Here is a 23,977-nt window from a genome sequence, read left to right as displayed (position 1 = left end):
CATTGTCAGTGATGCCGTTGAACCATCTTGTCCTCTGCTGCCCCCTTCTCCTCCTACCCCAAATCTTTCTTTCCTAGCATCAGGGTCTTTTCCAATGAGTTGGCTCTTTGCATCAGGTGGCCAAAGTATTGGAGCTTCGACTTCAGCATCAGTCCTTCCAATGAATATTCAGGGTTGATTCCTTGAGGATGGACTGGCTTGATCTCCTTGCTGTCCAAGGGACTCTCAAGAGTCTTCTCCAAGACCACAGTCAGAAAGCATCAATTCTTCGATGCAGCTTTCTTTATAGGCCAACTCTCACATTTGTACATGACTACTGGAAAAACCATAGATATAGGTACCTTTGTCGGCAAAATGATGTCTCTGGTTTTTAATACAATGTCTAGGTTTGGAGCCTTAGGAAAATGCGGAGCCTTCAGTGAGAAGTCATATTAAGTGAAGTTGTCTCGTGGGCTAGAGAGACAGTGGGTGTGGTGGGCATGGCCAGATTCTCAGATGGAGGGCCTCAGAGAGTCCAGACACTCCTGCACTGGTGACATTTACCCTGGGTTGAGGGAGCCAGAGACGTTTCCATTAAGAAGGTACTCAATTATTTTTATCTTGTGTGTAATTGGGCAAATTCTAGGCAAGTTCTAGATTTTTTTGCTGGTACTTAAATACGTGGAAATATTGGTTATTTAGATGAAAGGGTAGCTAGGAGGGAAGATACCGGTTAATGACAAAAATTCTAAGAACTTTGAGTTGTTCCCAACTGGGAAAGATTCAACCTCAAGCACATTCTATGTTACATCCTCTGGTGTGACTGTTACAAGATTGTCCTCACTAGGCAACATTTTAATTCACTGTTATTTTCTTTGTCTTGGAGTTTGGTTAATGTGCTGGAGTTCAGGAGGCTATGAAACCGCATGTGAAACAATTGACCAGCTTAAACTGCTTTTGCCTCCTCAAAGAGATTGTTGATTAATCACACCTTGAGTCATTTTACAAAGAAAGAACTATAAGTGTCCAAGAAGGAACCCATGACCTCAGGATGACCCCGGAGCCAAGATCGTCAATCTGGGGAACTCAGAGAATACAAATGTTGCCCCAAGGGCCATTGCAAAATGAGAAGTCCTTCAATAAGGAAAGCCTGGCTTCCTGTAACCTGAGTAGCTGATGGACTAATTTAAAACTAGCCAATTAGCTTCCAAGTTAGAAATTCCCGTGACCCCTTAGATTTCACCCCTGCTGCTGGATTGAAGAGAGATTTGATACCTTGCCTCCTGCTTTGGTCGGCCTTGCAGTAAAGCTCTTTTCTCAAAAGCTCTTGCCATAAGTATTGGCTTCTGTGCACATCTGTCAGTGAGCCCATGTTCAGTGAGTTTGGGCAGCCTAGTTGAAATTTAGGACTTGTGACCATCTGCTTGATGCACTTAGCCCCTGTTGGTTCTCAACACCAACCCTGGGTAGCCACCTCGACTGAGTTTGTCTAGAAAGTAGGCTCTCAGGTTCCTGTTTCCTACCATGGCACTCTGGGCTCCCTGGGCTTTTTTGGCTCCTTTCACTTTTAAGAAAAGGAATAGCTCCTGGATCATGTATCTTTGGGGTGAGTAACCTCATTATAATGTTCCTATAGCTAAATGTGCTATATGTAGTTAGAATGTGCCTGTAGTCTAATAATCTCATCAGGACTATAGGTTAGAGAGGACTGGACTGTTGGATGGCATCACCGACTCAATGGAAATGAGTTTGAGCAAACACCAAGAGATAGTGAAGGACAGGGAAGCCTGGCATGTTATAGTCTATGGGGTGGCAAAGAGTCAGACACACCTGAGCAACTGAACAATGACAACAACACTGTGGGTTAGGGTCCCGCCTAGTGGAGTTTCTTCCATCTGGATAAAATCCAGAGGCTAGGATGAGGGGTTGGTTAGGGACCCTCCTGAGGGGACAATGCAAGAGGTTAGAGCTGCTGAGGTATTCAACAATTGGGTTAGAGCCCCGAACACTATGTTAAGGTCCCAGGTCTTTGGATTTATTTGCCTATGTTTAACTATGTCTGACTGTTATATGTGTTGGGATTGGCTAATAGGAAGTTGGCTATTGGATGACTGTGACAAAATTTTATTAAACCTGTTATTAATGAGGGTCCTCTGAATCGGGAGATAAACGCCTTGCTCCTGGACTGGAAACCTTGCTTTATGGAGGTGATGGAGTTTTTTACTCATGCTTTTGGCCACCTGATGCGAAGAGCTGACTCATTTGAAAAGACCCTGATGCTGGGAAAGATAGAGGGCAGGAGGAGAAGGGGACAGAGGATGAGATGATTGGATGGCATCACCGACTCAAAGGACATGGGTTTGGGGGGACTCCGGCAGTTGGTGATGGACAGGGAGGCCTGGTGTACTGCAGTTCATGGGATCGCAAAGAGTCGGACACGACTGAGTGACTGAACTGAACTGAAGGTGATTGCCTGTAGGTATTGTTACAGATGGATATCCTTTTTTAAAAGAATACTTTTACTGGAGATTTATTGATTTACAATCTTGTGTTTCAGGTGCACAACAAAGTGATTCAGTTACATATATATTCAATCTTTTCCAGATTCTTTCCCTACAGGTTATTATAGAATATTGAGTAGAGTTGCCTATGCTATATAGGAGGTCCTTTTCAGCTATCTATTTTATATATTGCTGGTTTGTGTATATTCATCCCAATTTCTAATGTATCCATCCCCCATGTTTCCCCTTTAGTAATCATAAGTCTGTTTTCAGAATGTGAGAGTCTGTTTCTGTATTTTAAATAAGTACATTTGTGTCATTTTTTAAAATTAGGTAGTACCTTTGAGTGATATAATATGGTATTTGTCTTTGTCTGACTTACTTCATTCATTATGAAAATCTCTTAAGTCCATCCGGTGCTGCAAATGACATTATTTCATTCTTTTTTATGGCTGAGTATGATTCCATTGTATTTACGTATCACATTTTTATTCATGGACCTGTAGGTAGTTTCCATGTCTTGGCTATTGTAAACAGTGCTGCAGTGACCATGGGTGTGCTTGTACCTACTCGAATTATGGTTTTCTTCAGATATATGCCCAGGTAGTCTATTTTTCAAATGTTATTGGAGTACAGTTGATTTACAATATTGTGTTAATTTCAGGTATATGGCAACGTGATTCAGTTATACATATATGTACATTCATTAATTTTCAGTTTCCTTTTTCATATAGGTTATCACAGAATATTGATTAGAGTTTCCTGTGCTATGTAGGAGGTCCTTGTTGGTTATCTATTTCATATATAATGGTGTGTGTATGTTCATCCCAAGCTGCTGATTTCTCCCTCCCTCACTGCGTTTCCCCTTTAGTAACCATAAGTTTGTTTTCATCATCTGTCTTTCTGTTTTGTAAATAAGTTCATTTTATCATTTTTTAAAATTAGATTGCACATATGAGGGATATATTTGTCTTTGTCTGACTTAATTCGCTTAGTGTTATAATCCCTAGGTACACCCATGTTGCTGCAGATGGCATTCTTTCATTCTTTGTTATGGCTGAGTAATACTCCTTTGTATTTACAGACCACGTCTTTATCTACTCCTCTGTTGATGGACATTTAGGTTGCTTCCATGTCATAGGTATTGTAAATAATGCTGCAATGAACATTGGGTGCTGTACCTGTTTCGAATTATGATTTTCTCTGGATATATTCCCGGGAGTGGGATTGCTGAATATTATGGTGGTATTATTTTTTTGTCTTATTTTCCTGGAGTATAAGTGATTTACAGTGTTGTGTTAGTTTCAGGTGTATAACAAAGTGACTCAGTTATACATACACATGTATTCCTTCATTTTCAGATTCTTTTCTCATACAGTTTATTACAGAATATTGAGTAGAGCTCTCTCTGCTATACAGTAGGTCCTTTTTGGATATCTCTAGTATATATTGTTGTGTATGTGGACTTCCCGGGTGGTGCAATGGTAAAGAATCCACCTGCCAATGGAGGAGACACAAGAGAAGCACGTTCGGTCCCCTGATCGGGAAGATCCCCTAGAGTAGGAAATGGAAACTCACTCCAGTATTCTGGCCTGGAAATTCCATGGACAGAGGAGCCTGTTGGACTACAGTCCATGGAGTCACAAAGAGTCCAACACGACAGTTGTATATGTTTATCTCAAGCTCCTAATGTATCCCTCCCTCAACATTTCTCCAATGGGTATCCAAAAGTCTCTTTCTATGTTGTAAATAAGTTCATTTGTGTCATTTTTAAAAATTGGATTCCACATATGAGTGTTGTCATATGATATTTGTGTTTCTGTGTCTTACTTAGTATGACATTCCCTAGGTCCATCCATGTTGCTGAACATTGCATTATTTCTTTTTATGGCTGAGTAATATTCCATTGTACCACATCTGCATTATTCATTCTCTGTAGATGGACATTTAAGTTACTTCCATGTCTTGGCTAATGTAAATAGTGTTATAATGAAGATTGGGTGCATGTGTATTTATGAATCATAGCTTTCTCTGGATATGTGCCAGGAGTGGGATTGCTGGATCATATGGTAACTCTATTTTTAGTTTTTTCATGGAACTTCCATAACGTTCTCCATAGTGACTGTGTCAATTTGCATTCCCACTGAGAGTGCACGAGTGTTCCCTTTTTTCCACACTCTATCATTTGTTGTTTGCAGATTTGGGGATGATGACCATTCTGGCTGGTGTGAGGTGATACCTCATTGTACTTATCATTTGCATTTCTCTGATACTTAGTGATGTTGAGCATCTTTTCATATGTTTTTGGTCATCTGTATGTCTTCTTTGAAGGAATGTTTGTTTATACACTCTGCCTTTTTTTTTTTTTTTTGGTTTTATTTTTTTTTCTTTTTTCTTTTTTTTTTCTATCTTTTTTTTTAAATTTTATTTTATTTTTAAACTTTACATAACTGTATTAGTTTTGCCAAATATCAAAATGAATCCGCCACAGGTATTTTTTTTATGGGATTGTTTATTTGACACAGAGGTGCATGAGCTATTTATATATTTTGGAGATTATTCCGCTTTTGTTTGCTTTGTTTGCAAATATTTCCTCTCATTCTGTGAGTTGTCTTTTTGTTTTTGGTTTCTTTTGCTGTGTGGAAGCTTTTGACTTCAATTAAAGGTCACCTGTTTGTTTTTCTTTTTATTTTCATTACTCCAGGAGGTGGATCAAAAGCCCTTTTACTAAAAGAAAAAAATACTGCTGCAACTTATGTCAAACAGTGTTCTGCCTAGGTTTTTCTCTGAGAGTTTTATAGTGTCTAGCTTTATATTTCAGTCTTTGATCCATTTTGAGTTTATTTTTATGCTGTTAGAGCATGTTCTAAATTCATTATTGTACATGTAACTGTCCAGTTTTCAAGGCACCACTTATTGAAGATACTGTCTTTTTTGGTTCGCTAGTATTTTGTTCAGGATTTTTCCATCTGTGTTCTTCAGTGATATTCGCCTGTCGTTTTCTTTTCTTTTCGTTTTTTTTTTTTTTTTTTTTTTTCCCTGTGTGCTTCTCTGTCTGGTTTTGCTCTCAGGGTGATGGTGGCCTCATAGAATGAGCTTGGGAGTGTTCCTTCCTCTGTAATTTTTGAGCACTAGAGTGGAAGAAATTGGTCAGTCAACTGCAGAGCTCAGTTTGGTCTTAGGAGTGGCCAGGAAGAGCCAAGACAGCTGACCCAATAGTAATAAATTCCATCCAGGCACCAAAACGCCCACTTTAAAGCAATAGCCTGTAAAGAGCCATGTGGAGGAAACAAAGCCTCTGATAACTACCTTTCTTAAATACCAATTAATCCAACCTTGTCAATCCTTATATAACACTCCAGTCCTGTTGGTACAAAAATCTGGGACCTGGGATTATCATTTTCTACAGAAATTGAGACTCATCCTCAATTTGTGAGGATGATTTCCCACAAGCTTGAAGAATGTACAGAGAGAAATGGGGGGATTGAAGCATAAAGCATTGACCAGTTTAAAGTGGTTTTGCCTCCTTAAAACAGGTTGTTGATTAATCAAACCTTGAGTTATTTTTAGAGGCAGCACTATGTATGTGCCAAAAAGGAGCTTATGTTTCCAGGATGACTGCAGAACCAAGAGAGTCCAGTCTGTGGAACTCTCAGAGTAGGAGTGTTGCCATGGGAGAACTGTATGAAGTCCTTCAATACGGAAAATCTGGCTTCTAGCAGCATGAATAGCTTACATGAACTAATTCAAGACTAGCCAATTAGTTTCCTAGGTTGCAGTTCCCCTAAACCCTTTCATTTTACCTCAACCTCTGGATTGAGGAGACAGATTTGAGAGCCCTACTTCCTGTCTTCTTGCTACTCCACCTTGGATTAAAGTTTTTCTCTCAAAAGCCCGTTCCATAGTATTGGCGTCTATGTGCATCAGGAAGTGAGCCCTTGCTGGGGAACACTAGTGACTGATAGGCCTGGAATTAGATTCCTCTCTGAATTCCTCTAGATCCGACACTGTTATACTCCTCTTGCCCTAAAGCAGAGCTTGTGTTCCCTAACATTCAAATGTGTCTTGGGATAAAAGTAAGGACTCTGGATATATTCCAATACACTTCTTTAGGCACAAAACCATGAAGGCTACATCAATAAATGACAGGAATAAAGAAGAGAAACAGATGATAGGGACAGTAAGATCGTCTCTCTGTGCAGTGTCTGATAACCTCAATCAGAATAGCACAAAACCATCTTGGATGGCTTTTTTCCTTTAGAATTGTACTCATATCTCAGATACGGTGACTTGGGTTCTAGATCACTGCAATAAAGTGAAAATTGCCATAGAGTAAATCATTAGGAATTTGGGGGATTCCCAGTGCTTATAAAAGTTGTGAATCCTATTGTACACTTACTAGAAGATGTCTAAAATATGCACATAGCTTAATTTACAAATGTAAGACAGTTACAATAGTAACAAAGACAACTGATCAGAGCACCATAAGAAATAAAATAAGGAAAGAGTTTAAAATGTTTAAAGAACTAACAATATGTGAAACAGGGACCCCAAGTGAATACATGATGTTGGGAAAATGATGCAATAGACACGTTCAATGCATGGTTACCATAAACTTTCAGTTTGTAATGAAACACAGTATTTGTGACGCATGACTACATGCAGTACAATGTTTGAAAAGTATGCCTGTCAATCAATTAAAACAAGTCATGAAAAGAGACTGACTCTGGCTTTTGAAAATGATGAAGCAGCATTTTTCTCTGGGAACATACCCCATTCTGCCCCCTGCCTTCTGTATTATTTTCCCCATCTCAGGTCAAGTCTGGGACATGAAACTGTAAGGTTTGCATTAGGGACACTGCTCAAGAGTTTGCCAGAATGTGGTGCTCCCCAGGAATTTTTTAATCCAAGAGATAGACAAAATTTGGGCCCCCATAGGTGAGGACTAGAGAGACAAGCACCATAAAATACAGATCATTGAGAGACCTGCCCAAACTTGCTCTCAGGCCTAGAATGCCCAGACAGGACATTCCCTCTTATAAGCCTTGTAGTTCTCTGTGAGGTCAAAGTCTCATTCTAAGAAGAATGGCCTCAGTTCAGTAGAGGGAGAATCTCAGGTTGGAGGGTCACGTCCCAGGACTGGCAAGGACCATGGTGAGGTCCCTGAGTGAAGAAAGAAGTATCACTAGACCCACAAATGCGGAGGCTTTACAGACCCCTGCCCCTATTCCTAACCCCAGTGGCTCCAGGCAGAGTTAATGGGGATGGGAAGCCTCTTCATTTCTGTCTGGTCTCAGCGAGGGAATGGATGGAACCCCAGTTCTTAGGGGGGTGGCATCTTGGCCATCACCACCGGGAAGATGAGGACCATCAGTGCTGATGAGAGGGTCTCTCCCACCAAGGAGGAAGGCTCACAGAGTGGCACTGCCCCTGTCAAGGAGAGATGCACAGAGAAGTGCCCTGATTCCCCACTAGGGACTCGGAGAGGTGAGGGCTTCGTTTGGGGGCAGGAGGACTCAAGTCCTCAGTGGGAAGGGTCCTGGGCTCTGACAGATGGCATGGTGAGGACCCTAAGGGATGACCCAGGGACTGCTGAACACTGAACGGCGGGGTCCCCACAGAGCCCCGCCCCTTCCATCATCCCTCAGAGATCGTGCACAGGGCAGCCATAGCCGGAAGTGTCTCTGCAAAACTTCCGTGCTGGTGGCGAAGAGCTTGGACTCATGTTCAGCGCGTTCGTGTGGCTAAGAGTGGATTCCCAGGACTGATCTGAAGGCAAGGTGAGGACCTGAATGTGGACTCAAGGAACCATTCCCCCATCCTGTAACAAAGATAACGCCCAAAGTCTCATCTCTGTGATCGGCAGGGGACGGTTCCTACAACTCTCTTAGGCTGATTTCTTCGGTATATCTTGATCTAAGACATTCTGTAAGATAAGCGATTACTTGATTCTGTAAATGAAGGAAACCTAGTCCCTAACTCCAGTCACCGGGAGAGCACTGAGTGCGAACAAGGCATGGGGCAGTAAAGATGGCGATACAAAGCGGCACCCATGCACTCAATTCCCGGACTTCTCCCCTGCCGAACTCTAAGAGGTGAAACTTTGTTTGGAGGCATGTGGACACAGTTCGGTAAAGGGAGGAGTGTCAGACTCTGAGAGATACGAAGATGGGGACTCTGAATGAGGACTGTAGAACACCCTGCCAGGCTTCCCCCCACCCGCCACAACCCCACCTCTTCTGTCAACTATCGGAGATCCTGGGTATCACAGCTTTGAGAGGTGAGGAAGAGAGGGCCCAAGCTAGTGGATGTCCCAGTGTTCCCCCAGCAATTCTTCCCACACCTGATGAAGCTGAGCCAAATTCTGTACTTTGTGGTTGAAGATAGCATTCAGTGTTCTATAAGTAGTATAGAACGGGGCATCCCAGAGGGTGCACAGTGTATAATTTCTTGGGGTTTGTGTTCTGTATGAGGAATTTAGAGATAAATCTGTGTTTTTATGTTCTTGCTACTTTTCAAAGGTTGCTCCTTAATGAAAGCTTATAATCTAAGTTTACGGATGACGTCAGTCACATTTACTGTTGTTTATCAGTCTTGAGGATAAGAATTTTTCTGTTGTGTAAAAGAAGTGGGAAAGTTTCCATCTTATTTAGTAAGCTTGTGCAAGATAACGTGGCATTACAATATGTTATTTCCTTGACAATATGAAAACACTAAGCAGTGCAATATGTGGGATCAAGAAATAGAGAGAAAGTAAGATGGACGGGATTTGGTTTCCTCATCTTTTGTAGTCTGTGTTTTACAAAATTATAAATGACAGTGTATGCTTTGTTAATTCAAAAATGTAAAATTAAATTCTAAGAAATTCATCCTCATGCTCACAGGCTCATTTATTCCCTAAACAGTAATTGAGCCTCTGCTCATAGAAGACTCCATGCTAGTAATTGGAGAGCTGAGAAAAAGATCTAGCCACTGACAGTAAAATTACAGAGTTGAGAAGCAGCTGTCATGTGAAGGAAATGGTGACATGACAGCAGTCAAATGTGAATTCCCTGATGCAAGGTAGTGGTGGGCCTCGGGAAAGTAAAAGTCTTCTGGTGGGATGTAATTATAAGTTGAGTGCATGGTGGGCTGGATGAGGCTGTGGCAATCGTGACCAGGGACCAGGTTCTCACACGGTGAGCTGCATAGTTTAAAGACAAAGCCTGGGATGGGAAACTGCCCTTAACAGTTACAGGCACACTTCACTCTGTTGCACGTTGCTTTATTGTATTTCACAGGTACTGCTTTTCTTTTCTTTGTTCTTTTCTTTACCAAATTAAAAGTTTGTGTTAGTCAACCTTGCTTCCAGCAAGTCTTTCGGCTCCATGTTTCCATCACCTTTGCTGACTTCATGTCTGTGTGTCACGTTTTGATAACTCTTGCAGTGTTCACACCCTCAGGAGCAAAAATGATGGACTCAGTGAAGGCTCACATAATGGTTAGCATCTTTTTTCTTTTAGCAAATAGGTGTTTTTATTTAAGATATCTATATTGTCCTTAGGCATAATGCTATTGCCCACTTAATAACCTATAGTACAGTATAAACATAAATTTTATGAAAGCACTGGGAAACCAAAAAATTCGTATGACTCAATTGTGATGTGGACTTTCCTTTCGGGGTTGAGACCCAAACCTGCAGTATTTTCTGAATCTCCCTGTGCTTTGGGATTGTGAGTAAATCAGAGAGAAATCATGTGAAGCTGCCATGGAATGTGTCCTGTGCTCTTATTCCAGTACAGGGAAACCCTGTGGAGATTAGATGGTTTATTTATGTTGTCTTCTGTCTATGGAGTTTCCCAGAAATCAGGGTGGCACTCCCATGAGGTGGGATGATGCTTTGAAGCCACTGGACTGGCACACTCTGCCCTTCGGGTGGGGGAGCCAGAGCCCACACCACTAAAAAAATAATAATAATTGAAATCAAGTTATCTTGACTGTAATGTGGCGAACAATAGGGAAGGAATAGACACTTGTAGGTGGTTAAATGAATGAAAGAGGGAGTGGTTTATAAAAAAGGGCAAGTGAGAGATAGGTAAGTTTGGGGCCCTTGAAATATTTAGGAGCTTTGTGTAACATCCACTGAGGATATCTACCTCATGGTGACCTTCAGTGTTATACTCTTAACTGGGATATGCTAGTTTTCCTTGCTAACCAGGATTTTTATGATAGAGGGTTCTCTGCCCTGCTGCTGCTGCTGTTGCTTCAGTCGTGTCTGACTCTGTGCCACCCCATAGATGGCAGCCCACCAGGCTTCCACGTTCCTGGGATTCTCCAGGCAAGAACACTGGAGTGGGTTGCCATTTCCTCCTCCAATTCATGAAAGTGAAAAGTGAAAGTGTAGTTGCTCAGTAGTGTCCGGCTCTAGCGACCCGATGGACCACAACCTACCAGGCTCCTCCATCCATGGGATTTCCCAGGCAAAAGTACTGGAGTGGGGTGCCATTGCCTTCTGCAGTTGCCATGGCAGATCCTTGTAAAGGTCAGAAAGAGATGTCCTCATATCCTTCTCAGGGGTAACAGAAAAGTGATGAGCTTGATTTGAGATGGAGGTCTCAGGTCAGCAGAGAGGGAACTCTGAGGCCTTCACCTGAGTCAGATTTAGGGTATGGAGTCAGCACCCCCAGTGGGATCACCATCATATGCATTCTCAACCTGCCTGATGCAGTTGTCACTCATGGCATGACAGGTGTGGTCAAGCAAGCCACCCTCACATCCTTTTGGATCTCAGGAAGTGAGAGCCTTTCTCTGCAGAAATGTTCTCAGATCCACAAAGAGGGGAGCCTCGGGTCCTGCCTGCATCCAAATCAAGCTAACTGAGGATTGAGGGGCCCATATACTTTTGGATAGAGGGGTAAGAGGGCCTGGCCCTGCACTCAAGACTGAGATCCTGAGAGAAGGGTGTGGGACTGAGCCACCACCCCAGGCCCCAAAGATTTTTTTAAGTTTACTTTTTTAAAGCAGTTTTAGATTGACAGCAAAATGGAGCAGAAAGTACAGAGAGTTCCCATATGTGTTCTTCCTGGACACGTGTACAGCCTCCCGCACTATCAGTGTCCCCCAGTAGAGTGGGCTGTTTGCTACAATCTAGGAAGCTACTTTAACAAACAGTCCTGACCTAGCACACTTACTTGCTTACTTGAATTATCTTCATTCTTGGTATTGTACCCACTGTGAATATAGATAAATGGATGATGACTTGTATCCAGCCTTATGGGCTTCCCTCGTGAGTCAGCGGTAAAGAATCCACCTGCCCATGCAGGAGACACGGGTTCAATCCCTAGATGGGAAGATCCCCTGGAGAAGAAAGAGGCAACTCACCCCAGTGTTCTTGCCTGAGAAATCACATAAACAGAGGAGCCTGGCAGGCTACAATCTGTGAGGTCGCAAAGAATCGGACATGACTGAGCAACTAAATAACAGCATCCACTCCTATAGGGTCATACAAAGCAGTTTCACAACAGTAAAACCTCTCTGTGCTCTGTTCATCCCTCCCTCTGCCCATCCCCACTGCGTTCCAGGCAACCATTGGTCTTTTTACTGTTTCTATAGTTCTTCTTTTTCCAGGAGTCATATAGTTGGAATCATGCAGTGTGGAGCCTTTTCACATTAGTTTCTTTCACTTAGTAATACACATCTAAGTTTCCTCCATGTCTCTTCAGGGTTTGGAAACATTCATTTTTCGCACTGAACAGTATTCCATTACTTATCCTGTTAGCTGCTAAAGGACCCCATTGTTGCTTTTTTTAAGTTTTGGAAAATATGAGCTAAGCTGCTATAAAGTATTGCATGCAGGTTTTGTGTGGATGTAAGTTTCCAGCTCGTCTGGCTAAACACCAAGGAGCATGACCACTAGATCGTAGGGTAAGAGTATGTTTGTTGTTTAGTCACTCAGTCATGTCCGACTCTTTGTAACCTCATGGACTATAGCCCACCAGGCTCCTCTATCCATGGGATTTCCCAGGCACGAATACTGGAGTGGGTTACCATTTCCTTTTCCAGGGAATCTTCCCAACTCAGGGATTGAACCCATGTCTCCTGCAATGCAGATGGATTCTTTACCATTGAGCCACTTTGGAAGCTGAAGAATATGTTCAGTTTGTTAAAAAAAAAAAGCAATTTATTAAGGTATGATTGACATATAATAACCTGTACATATTTAATGTATACAGATTGATGAGTTTGGAGTTAAGTCTACTGTGAAACTACCAACGCAGTTTATGCCATAAACATATCCATTACCTCCAAAATTTCCCTCTCACTCTTTTTAAAGTTTATTTTTAATTGGAGTATAATTGCTTTACAATATTGTGTTGGTTTCTGTCATACATCAACACGAATCAGCCATAGGTATTCATATTTCCCCTTCCACTTGAACCTCCCTCCCACCTCCCACTCCTTCCCACCCCTCTTGGTTATCACAGAGCAGTGGTTTGAGCCCTACATCTGTGTCTCCATTCCTGACCTGCAAATACATTCATCAGTACCATATCTCAAGATTCCATATGTTTATATCAGCATACGATATTTATATTTCTCTTTCTGACTTACTTCACTCTGTACAATTGGCTCTAGGTTCATCCAGCACATTAGAACTGAGTCAAATGTGTTCCTTTTTATTGGTTAGTAGTTTTCTGTTGTATATATATGTACCACAGCTTCTTTATCTATTCATCTATCAATGGACATCTAAGTGGCTTCCATGTCCTAGCTATTGTACATGTATCTTATTCAGTTATGGCTTCTTAAGGGTATATGCCCAATAGTGGCATGGTAAGATCATATGGTAATTTTATTCCTAATTTTTAAGGAATTTCTATACTGTTCTCCATAGTGGCTGTATCAATTTACATTCCCACCAACAATGCAAGAATGTTCTCTTTTCTGTACACACTCTCCAGCATTTATTGTTTGTAGCTTTTTTGATCATGGCCATTCTAAGAGTTGCCTTCTCACCCTTTATGTTTTCTGTGTGTGATAAGAACACTTGCCATAGTATTTGCCCTCTTAGAGAGTGTACAATATAGTATTCTTAACTATAAGCTCTATATTATATAGTCGTTTCCTAGAACATATTCATTTTGTATAATTAAACTTTGTAACTTTTGATTAATACTGAGAATTGGAATACTGTCTGCCATATCAGTGAATAAACATTGTCAGTTATCAACAGTTGCAGCCCCACAGATGGTGAGCCTTGAGGGAACACAAGATGTAAAACTATGGGATACAGATAGGTGAGGTGTATATCAGAGGAATGATTTCAGTGAGCCCAGATTCTTGCATCTTCCCATACAAGGAAAAGCACTAAAGTCCTTAACTTGGGTTATCTGGTTTTCCTTCATTTATGATAATCTTTTGATATTCAGACTACCCGCCCTTTGTTGCAAAACTTCTATATGACCTGGCTCCTCCTCTCCCGCCCTGGCCGGAGCAGTTTGAACTCTCAGGGTTACTCGAGATGCTGCCTCCTGGGTAGAAGTCCTAAACGTTTCTACCAAATAGAACATAACTGTCAACTTTTAGGTTGTGAATGTTTTTTAAGTCTACAGTTCCTTCCCATCCACCCTCCCATAGCCTCCGGCAACCACCACTCTATTCTCTGCTTCTTTGACTTTGACCAATTTAGATTGCTCATATAAATGTCATGTAGTATTTGTCCTTCTGTGTCTGGCTTATTTCACTGTAGCATAAAGTCCTCTAGTTATATTCATGCTGTCATAACTGGAGAGGTTAGCTTCTTTTTAAGGCTGAATGATATTCCATTGTATGTATATTTTATATCTTCTTTATCCATTCATCTGTCCCTTGACACTTAGGCTACTTCCCTTTCTTGGATATTGTGAGTAGTGCTGCAGTGAACATGGGAGTGCAGAGTTCTCTTCAAGGTCCTGATTTCAATTCCTTTGGATAGTAGTGGAATCGCAGAGAATATTATGTGTTATTTTATTTTTTGAGGAACCTCAATACTGTTTTCCATAGTGGGTGTACCAATTTACATTCCTACCAGCAGTGTTGAATATGTATATTTTACTAAGAAACTTGCAGACCGTCTTCAAAGCAGTTCTACCATTTTCCATCACCACCACCAAGTAATGAGAATTCTTGTTGATTCATATCCTTACCACCATTTGGTGTTGTCAGTCCTTTGAATGCTGGCCATTCCAAATGACATGTTGTGATATCTGCTTGTTTTTTTCTTTTTTTTTTTTTTTTTTAATTTGCAGTTCCCTAATGGTATATGATGTGGAGCATCTTTTCATATGCTTGTTGCCATCTGTGTATCTTCCTTGGGGAGGATCTATTCATATCTTTTGTACATATTTTATTAGATGTTAGTTTTCTTCTTATTAATTTTAAGAGTTCTTTGTATATTTTAGGTTAGAGTCTTCATCAGATATGTCTTTTGCTAATATTTTCTCCCAGACTATGGCTCATCACTTGATCTCTTGATGGTATATTTTCACAGAGCAGACGTTTAAAGGGAATGAAATCTAGCTCATCAATTATTTCTTTCATGGATCCCCATCACTCTTTCCTATGATGGTGTTTTGTTGATTGATTGATTGCTATGTGAAACATATTTTTTTTAATATAAATTTATTTATTTTAATTGGAGGCTAATTACTTTACAATATCGTAGTGGTTTTGCCATACATTGACATGATAAGCCATGGGTATACATGTGTTGGCCATCCTGAGCCCCCCTCCCACCTCCCTCCCCATCCCATCCCTCTGGGTCATCCCAGTGCACCAGTCCTGAGCACCCTGTCCCATCCATCGAACCTGTACCGGCGATCTGTTTCACATATGATAATATACATGTTTCAATGCCATTCTCCCAAATCATCCCACCTTCGCCCTCTCCCACAGAGTCCAAAAGACTGTTCTGTACATCTGTGTCTCATTTGCTGTCTCACATATAGGGTTATCATTACCATCTTTCTAAATTCCATATATATGCATTTGTATACTGTATTGGTGAAGGCAATGGCAACCCACTCCAGTACTCTTGCCTGGAAAATCCCATGGACGGAGGAGAGTGGTAGGCTGCAGTCCATGGGGTCGCTAAGAGTTGGACAGGACTTCACTTTCACTTTTCACTTTCATGCACTGGAGAAGGAAATGGCAACCCACTCCAGTGTTCTTGCCTGTAGAATCCCAGGGACGGGGGAGCCTGCTGGGCTGCCATGGGGTGGCACAGATTCGGACACTACTGAAGCGACTTAGCAGCAGTAGCTGCATACTGTATTGGTGTATTTCTTTCTGGCTTACTTTACTCTGTATAATAGGCTCCAGTTTCATCCACCTCATTAGAACTGATTCAAATGTATTCTTTTTAATGGCTGAGTCACATTCCATTGTGTATATGTACCACAGCTTTCTTATCCATTCATCTGCTGATGGACATCTAGGTTGCTTCCATGTCCTGGCTATTGTAAACAGTGCTGCAATGAGCATTGCAGTACACATGTCTCTTTCAATTCTTGTTTCCTTGATGTGTATGCGCAGCAGTGGGATTGCTGGGTCATATGGCAGTTCTATTTCCAGTTTTTTAAGGAATCTCTACACTGTTCTCCATAGTGGCTGTACTAGTTTGCATTCCCACCAACAGTGTAAGAGGGTTCCCTTTTCTCCACACCCTCTCCAGCATTTATTGCTTGTAGACTTTTGGATAGCAGCCATTCTGACTGGCGTGACATGGTACCTCATTGGGGTGTTGATTTGCATTTCTCTGATAATGAGGGATGTTGAGCATCTTGTCATGTGTTTGTTAGCCATCTGTATGTCTTCTTTGGAGAAATGTCTGTTTAGTTCTTTGGCCCATTTTTTGATTGGGTCCTTTATTTTTCTGGAATTGAACTGCTGCAGGAGTTGCTTGTATATTTTTGAGATTAATTCTTTGTCAGTGGCTTCGTTTACTATTATTTTCTCCCATTGTGAAGGCTGTCTTTTGACCTTGCTTAAAATTTCCTTTGTTGTGCAAAAGCTTTTAAGTTTTAATTAGGTCCCATTTGTTTATTTTTGCTTTTATTTCCAGTACTCTGGGAGGTGGGTCATAGAGTATCCTGCTGTGATTTATGTCGCAGAGTGTTTTGACTATGTTTTCCTCTAAGAGTTTTACAGTTTCTGGTCTTACATTTAGACTTTTAATCCATTTTGAGTTTATTTTTGTGTATGGTGTTAGAAAGTGTGTTAGTTTCATTCTTTTACAAGTGGTTGGGCAGTTTTCCCAGCACCACTTTTTATTAAAGAGATTGTCTTTTCTCCATTGTATATTCTTGCCTCCTTTGTTAAATATAAGGTGTCCATAGGTGCATGGATTTATCTCTGGGCTTCCTATTTTGATCCATTGATCTATATTTCTGTCTTTGTGCCACTACCATACTGTCTGGATGACTGACTTTGCAGTAGAGCCTGAAGTCAGGCAGGTTGATTCCTCCAGTTCCATTTTTTTTTTTCTCAAGATTGCTTTGGCTATTCGAGGTTTTTTGTATTTCCATACAAATTGTGAAATTCTTTGTTCTAGTTTTGGGAAAATACTGTTGGTAGCTTGATAGGGATTGCATTGAATCTATAAATTGTTTTGGGTAGTATAATCATTTTCACTATATTGATTCTTCCAAACCACGAACATGGTATATTTCTCCATCTGTGCGTGTCCCGTCTGATTTCTTTCACCAGTGTTTTATAGTATTCTATCTATAGGTCTTTTATTTCTTTAGGTAGATATATTCCTAAGTGTTTTATTCTTTTCATTGCAATGGTAAAAGGAAGTATTCCCTTAATTTCTCTTTCTGTTTTCTCATTGTTAAGATCAGATCAGATCAGATCAGATCAGTCGCTCAGTCATGTCTGACTCTTCGTGACCCCCTGAATCACAGCACGCCAGGTCTCCCTGTCCATCACCAACTCCCGGAGTTCACTCAGACTCATGTCCATCGAGTCAGTGATGCCATGCAGCCATCTCATCCTCTGTCGACCCCTTCTCCTTCTGCCCCCAATCCCTCCCAGCATCAGAGTCTTTTCCAATGAGTCAACTCTTCGCATGAGGTGCACAAAGTACTGGAGTTTCAGCTTTGGAATCATTCCTTCCAAAGAAATCCCAGGGCTGATCTCCTTTAGAATGGACTGGTTGAATCTCCTTGCAGTCCAAGGGACTCTCAAGAGTCTTCTCCAACACCACAGTTCAAAAGCATCAATTCTTCGGGGCTCAGCTTTATTCACAGTCCAACTCTCACATCCATACATGACCACAGGAAAAACCATAGCCTTGACTAGACGGACCTTTGTTGGCAAAGTAATGTCTTTGCTTTTGAATATGCTATCTAGGTTGGTCATAACTTTTCTTCCAAGGAATAAGCGTCTTTTAATTTCATGGTTGCAGTCACCATCTGCAGTGATTTTGGAGCCCAGAAAAATAAAGTCTGACACTGTTTCCACTGTTTCCCCATCTATTTCCTGTGAAGTGATGGGACCGGATGCCATGATCTTCATTTTCTGAATGTTGAGCTTTAAGCCAACTTTTTCACTCTCCTTTTTCACCTTCATCAAGAGGCTTTTTAGTTCCTCTTCACTTTCTGCCATAAGGTTGGTGTCATCTGCATATCTGAGGTTATTGATATTTCTCCTGGCAATCTTGATTCCAGCTTGTGTTTCTTCCAGTCCAGCGTTTCTCATGATGTACTCTGCATATATGTTAAGTAACAGGGTGACAATATACAGCCTTGACGTACTCCTTTTCCTTTTTGGAACCAGTCTGTTGTTTCATGTCCAGTTCTAACTATTGCTTCCTGACGTGCATACAAATTTCTCAAGAGGCAGGTCAGGTGGTCTGGTATTCCCATCTCTTGAAGAATTTTCCACAGTTTATTGTGATCCACACAGTCAAAGGCTTTGGCATAGTCAATAAAGCAGAAATAGATGTTTTTCTGGAACTCTCTTGCTTGTTCCATGATCCAGCAGATGTTGGCAATTTGATCCCAGGTTCCTCTGCCTTTTCTAAAACCAGCTTGAACATCAGGAAGTTCACAGTTCATGTATTGCTGAAGCCTGGCCTGGAGAATTTTGAGCATTACTTTACTAGCATGTGAGATGAGTGCAATTGTGCGGTAGTTTGAGCATTCTTTGGCATTGCCTTTCTTTGGGATTGGAATGAAAACTGACCTTTTCCAGTCCTGTGGCCGCTGCTGAGTTTTCCAAATTTGCTGGCATAGTGAGTGCAGCACTTTCACAGCATCATCTTTCAGGATTTGGAATAGCTCAACTGGAATTCCATTGCCTCCACTAGCTCTGTTCGTAGTGATGCTTTCTAAGGCCCACTTGACTTCACATTCCAGGATGTCTGGCTCTAGGTCAGTGATCACACCATCGTGATTATCTGGGACATGAAGATCTTTTTTGTACAGTTCTTCTGTGTATTCTTGCCATCTCTTCTTAATATCTTCTGCTTCTGTTAGGTCCATACCATTTCTGTCCTTTATTGAGCCCATCTTTGCATGAAGTGTACCTTTGGTATCTCTGATTTTCTTGAAGAGATCTCTAGTCTTTCCCATTCTGTTGTTTTCCTCTATTTCTTTGCATTGCTTACTGAAGAAGGCTTTCTTATCTCTTCTTGCTATTGTTTGGAACTCTGCATTCAGATGCTTATATCTTTCCTTTTCTCCTTTGCTTTTCACTTTTATTCTTTTCACAGCTATTTGTAAGGCCTCCCCAGACAGCCATTTTGCTTTTTTTGCATTTCTTTTCCATGGGGATGGTCTTGATCCCTGTCTCCTGTACAATGTCACGAACCCCATTCCATAGTTCATCAGGCACTCTATCTATCAGATCTAGGCCCTTAAATCTATTTCTCACTTCCACTGTATAATCATAAGGGATTTGATTTAGGTCATACCTGAATGGTCTAGTGGTTTTCCCTACTTTCTTCAATTTAAGTCTGAATTTGGCAATAATAAGTTCATGGTCTGAGCCACAGTCAGCTCCTGGTCTTGTTTTTGCTGACTGTATAGAGCTTCTGCATCTTTGGCTGCAAAGAATATAATCAATCTGATTTCAGTGTTGACCATCTGGTGATGTCCATGTATAGAGTCTTCTCTTGTGTTGTTGGAAGAGGGTGTTTGTTATGACCAGTGCATTTTCTTGGCAAAACTCTATTAGTCTTTGCCCTGCTTCATTCCGTATTCTAAGGCCAAATTTGCCTGTTACTCCAGGTGTTTCTTGACTTCCTACTTTTGCATTCCAGTCCCCTGTAATGAAAAGGACATCTTTTTTGGGTGTTAGTTCTAAAAGGTCTTGTAGGTCTTCATAGAACTGTTCAACTTCAGCTTCTTCAGCGTTACTGGTTGGGGCATAGACTTGGATTACTATGATATTGAATGGTTTGCCTTGAAAATGAACAGAGATCATGCTGTCGTTTTTGAGATTGCATCCAAGTACTGCATTTCGGACTCTTTTGTTGACCATGATGGCTACTCCATTTCTTCTGAGGGATTCCTGCCCGCAGTAGTAGATATCATGGTCATCTGAGTTAAATTCACCCATTCCAGTCCATTTCAGTTCGCTGATTCTCATTGTTAGTGTATAGGAATTCAAGGGATTTCTGTGTGTTAATTCTATATCCTGCAACTTTACTATATTCATTGATTAGCTCTAGTAATTTTCTGGTGAAGTCTTTATGGTTTCCTATGTAGAGGATCATGTCATCTGCAAACAGTTAGAGTTTTACTTCTTCTTTTCCAATCTGTATTCCTTTTAGTTCTTTTTCTGCTCTGATTGCTGTGGCCAAAACTTCCAAAACTATGTTGAATAGTATTGGTAAGAGTATTTGTCTTTCATGTTGCAGTGCTCCTATGTTGGGTGCATATATATTTATAATTGTTATATCTTCTTCTTGGACTGATCCTTTGATCATTATGTAGTGTCCTTCTTTGTCTCTTTTCACAGCCTTTAAAGTCTATTTTATCTGATATGAGTATTGCTACTCCTGCTTTCTTTTGGTCTCTATTTGTGTGGAATATCTTTTTCCAGCCCTTCTCTTTCAGTCTGTATGTGTCCCTTGTTTCGAGGTGGGCCTCTTGTAGACAACATATGTAGGGGTCTTGTTTTTGTATCCATTCAGCCAGTCTTTGTCTTTTGGTTGGGGTATTCAGTCCATTTACATTTAAGGTAATTATTGACAAGTATGATCCCATTGCCATTTACTTTGTTGTTTTGGGTTCGAGTTTATACACCCATTCTGTGTTTCCTGCCTAGAGAAGATACTTTAGCAGTTGTTGGAGAGCTAGTTTGGTGGTGCTGAATTCTCTCGGCTTTTGCTTGTCTGTAAAGCTTGTGATTTCTCCTTCATATTTGAATGATATCCTTGCTGGATACAGTAATCTGGGCTGTAGGTTTTTCACTTTCATCACTTTAAATATATCCTGCCATTCCCTTCTGGCCTGAAGAGTTTCTATTGAAAGATCAGCTGTTATCCTTATGGGAATCCCCTTGTGTGTTATTTGTTGCTTTTCCCTTGCTGCTTTTAATATTTGTTTTTTTGTGTTTGATCTTTGTTAATGTGATTAATATGTGTCTTGGGGTGTTTCGCCTTGGGTTTATCCTGTGTGGGACTCTCTGGGTTTCTTGGACTTGGGTGACTATTTCCTTCCCCATTTTAGGGAAGTTTTCAGCTATTTGCTCCTCAAGTATTTTCTCATGGTCTTTCTTTTTGTCTTCTTCTTGTGGGATGCCTATGATTCTAATGTTGGGGCGTTTAACATTGTCCCAGAGGTCTCTGAGGTTGTCCTCATTTCTTTTTTCTTTTTTCTTCTCTGTTTCATTTATTTCTACCATTCTATCCTCTACCTCACTTATCCTATCCTCAGTCTCCATTATTCTAGTGTTGGTTCCATCCAGAGTGTTTTTTATCTCATTTATTGCATTATTCATTATATATTGACTCTTTTTTATTTCTTTGATGTCCTTGTTAAACATTTTTTGCATCTTCTCAATCCTTGTCTCCAGGCTATTTATCTGTAACTCCATTTTGTTTTCAAGATTTTGGGTCATTTTCACTATCTTTATTCAGAATTCGTTATCAGGTAGATTCCCTATCACTTCATCTTTTGTTTGGTGTGGTGGGCATTCATTCTGTTCCTTTACCTGCTGAGTATTTCTCTGCCTTTTCATCTTGTTTATATTGCTGTGTTTGGGGTGGCCTTTATGTATTCTGGAAGTTTGTGGTTCCTCTTTATTGTGGAGGTTCTTCTCTGTGGGTAGAGTTGGACGGGTGGCTTGTCAAGGTTTCCTGGTTAGGGAAGCTTGTGTTGGTGTTCTGGTGGGTGGGGCTGGATTTCTTCTCTCTGGAGTGCAATGAAGTGTCTAGTAGTGAGTTTTGAGATATCTATGGGTTTAGTGTGACTTTGAGCAGCCTGTATATTGAAACTCAGGGCTATGTTCCTGTGTTGCTGGAGAATTAGCGTGGTATGTCTTGCTCTGGAACTTGTTGGCCTTTGGGTGGTGCTTGGCTTCAGTGTAGGTATGGAGGCTTTTGATGAGCTCCTATCCTTTAATGTTCCCTGGAGTCAGGAGTTCTCTGGTGTTCTCAGGTCTTGGATTTAAGCCTCCTGCCTCAAGTTTTCAGTCTTATTCTTATAGTAGCCTCAAGACTTCTCCATCTATTCGGCACTGATGATAAAACATCTAGGTTAATGATGAAAAGTTTCTCCACAGTGAGGGATACCCAGAGAGGTACACAGAGTTACATGGAAATGACAGGAGGGAGGAGGGAGGTAGAGATGACTAGGAGGAGAAGAGAAAGGGGAGAGAGCAACATAGCTAGTAATCACTTCCCTATGTGCTCTCCACAGTCTGCAACACTCAGAGAGTTTCGTGGAGTTACACAGAAAAGAGAAGAGGGAGGAAGGAGACAGAGGTGGCCAGGAGGATAATAGGGGGAACCAAAAGGAGACAACAGATCCAGCCAGTAATCAGTTTGCTAAGTGTTCTCCACGGCCCTGGACACACAAAGAGATTCACCTAGTTGGGTAGAGAAGAAAAGGGGGAGAGGGGATATAGAGGTGACCTGGTGGAGAAAAAGGAGAGTCCTAAGAGGGAGAGAGCAGTCAAGCCAGTAATCTCACGCCCAAGTAAAAATGGGTACTGAAGATTGGGTTCTTAAAGGTACATAATCAATAACAAATACCAAAAACCAAAGATTAAAAATCTAGAGTAGAGGTTAGAGTCTCAAAAATACAATATTAAAAAAACAAAGTCACAAAAATTATAAAATATATATATGAAGTTTGATTTAAAAAGAGTGTCTTTTTTTGCAAGGTAATAGTAGGTTATAAAAATGAAAATTAAAGGAGTAACTGAGGACTTAAATTTTTTTTTAATTTTTAATTAGAAATTATAATAGTAAAAATATATCTAGGACTTTCTCTGGAGCTGTTGTGGACAGTGTGGGGTCAGTTCATTTTCAGACAGTTCCTTTATCTGGCTTATAATTCTCAAGATCTAAAGGCCCCTTCCTATGTAGTCAGTGCCAACTACAGTGTTTTAATCTGTTGCACCTGTCATTTCCAAAGTGGTTCCCTCTGTTTATTTTAGCTTCTTCTGTTTGCTGGTCTCTTCAGTGTCTAATTTCCACCCTGACACAAGGGGGTGGTGGTGGTTACTTTTTTTAGGCTCCCTTGTTCAGTCGTTCTGTGGGGAGGGAGGAACACTGCAAACAAATATCACTGGTGTGTGTGGGGAATGCTTTCAGTGTCTCGGCCACACTGGGTTTGCCCCTGCTCACTGAGTGTGTGCTTTCCCAGTCTACACTGCTCAGGCTCTAGGTTGCTCTGCTGGGGACTGTCTGAGGTGGGGCCTGGGTTGCGTGCACTTCCCCGGTCTAAGCCTCTCAGGTTCAGGATCTCGGGTACTTGACAAAGGTGCAGACTTGATTGGGCATGCGTTTTGTGCCTGTCCCAGGTCTGAACAGCTCAGGTGACCATGAGCTTGGTGAGCGCAGTCGCCCCAGTTTGGAGGCTGCGTCTTATCACCTCCCCTGTCCCAGCCTCTCGGTTTTCTGGGTGTACAACAGGCACATCTTCTCAGGTTTGCCATGTGTCTCTTCTGGGGAGCTGATCTCTGGCTGCAACCTTCCCGGCGGATGTCAACCATCCAGAATCCCAACAAGTCTTGGTTAGCAATGAAGCCTGCTTGCAGTTTGGTAGAGCATGCCTCTCTGGAGCTGCAGTTGCCCCCTTCTGGCTCTGGCTGCCCTTGGCTGCCTGTCTCCAGTGGGGGATGGGCCAGTCCACAGCCTGCTAGCTCTGCTCAGTCCTTTGCTCTGTGAGCAGGCCTGGCAGTGTCTTAGGTTAGGGCTTTTCACGGGATAGCTATCCCACAGTCTGGGTTGCTATCTCAAGTTAGTACCCTCAGTTGCCCTCAGGGCATTCAGGCCTTGGGTCCTTACCCTAAGAAATGCA

General features: G+C 41.4%; 1 protein-coding gene across 2 annotated transcripts in view; it reads left to right on the top strand.

Annotated features, from left to right (window-relative positions):
* The first annotated feature begins 1,249 nt into the window (after positions 1-1,249).
* The window catches only part of LOC129638749 (melanoma-associated antigen B3-like), a 48,300-nt gene continuing 25,572 nt past the window's right edge, over positions 1,250-23,977 (top strand). For both annotated transcript variants that reach the window (XM_055563398.1, XM_055563397.1), the window contains exon 1: positions 1,250-1,585. The gene's annotated coding sequence lies outside the window, so the exon portion shown is untranslated. The remainder of the gene's footprint in view (positions 1,586-23,977) is intronic.

This window comes from Bubalus kerabau, chromosome X (genome assembly GCF_029407905.1).
Source record: "Bubalus kerabau isolate K-KA32 ecotype Philippines breed swamp buffalo chromosome X, PCC_UOA_SB_1v2, whole genome shotgun sequence".
NCBI classification, from domain to species: domain Eukaryota; kingdom Metazoa; phylum Chordata; class Mammalia; order Artiodactyla; family Bovidae; genus Bubalus; species Bubalus kerabau.
This window is presented reverse-complemented; position numbering and strand designations above follow the sequence as displayed.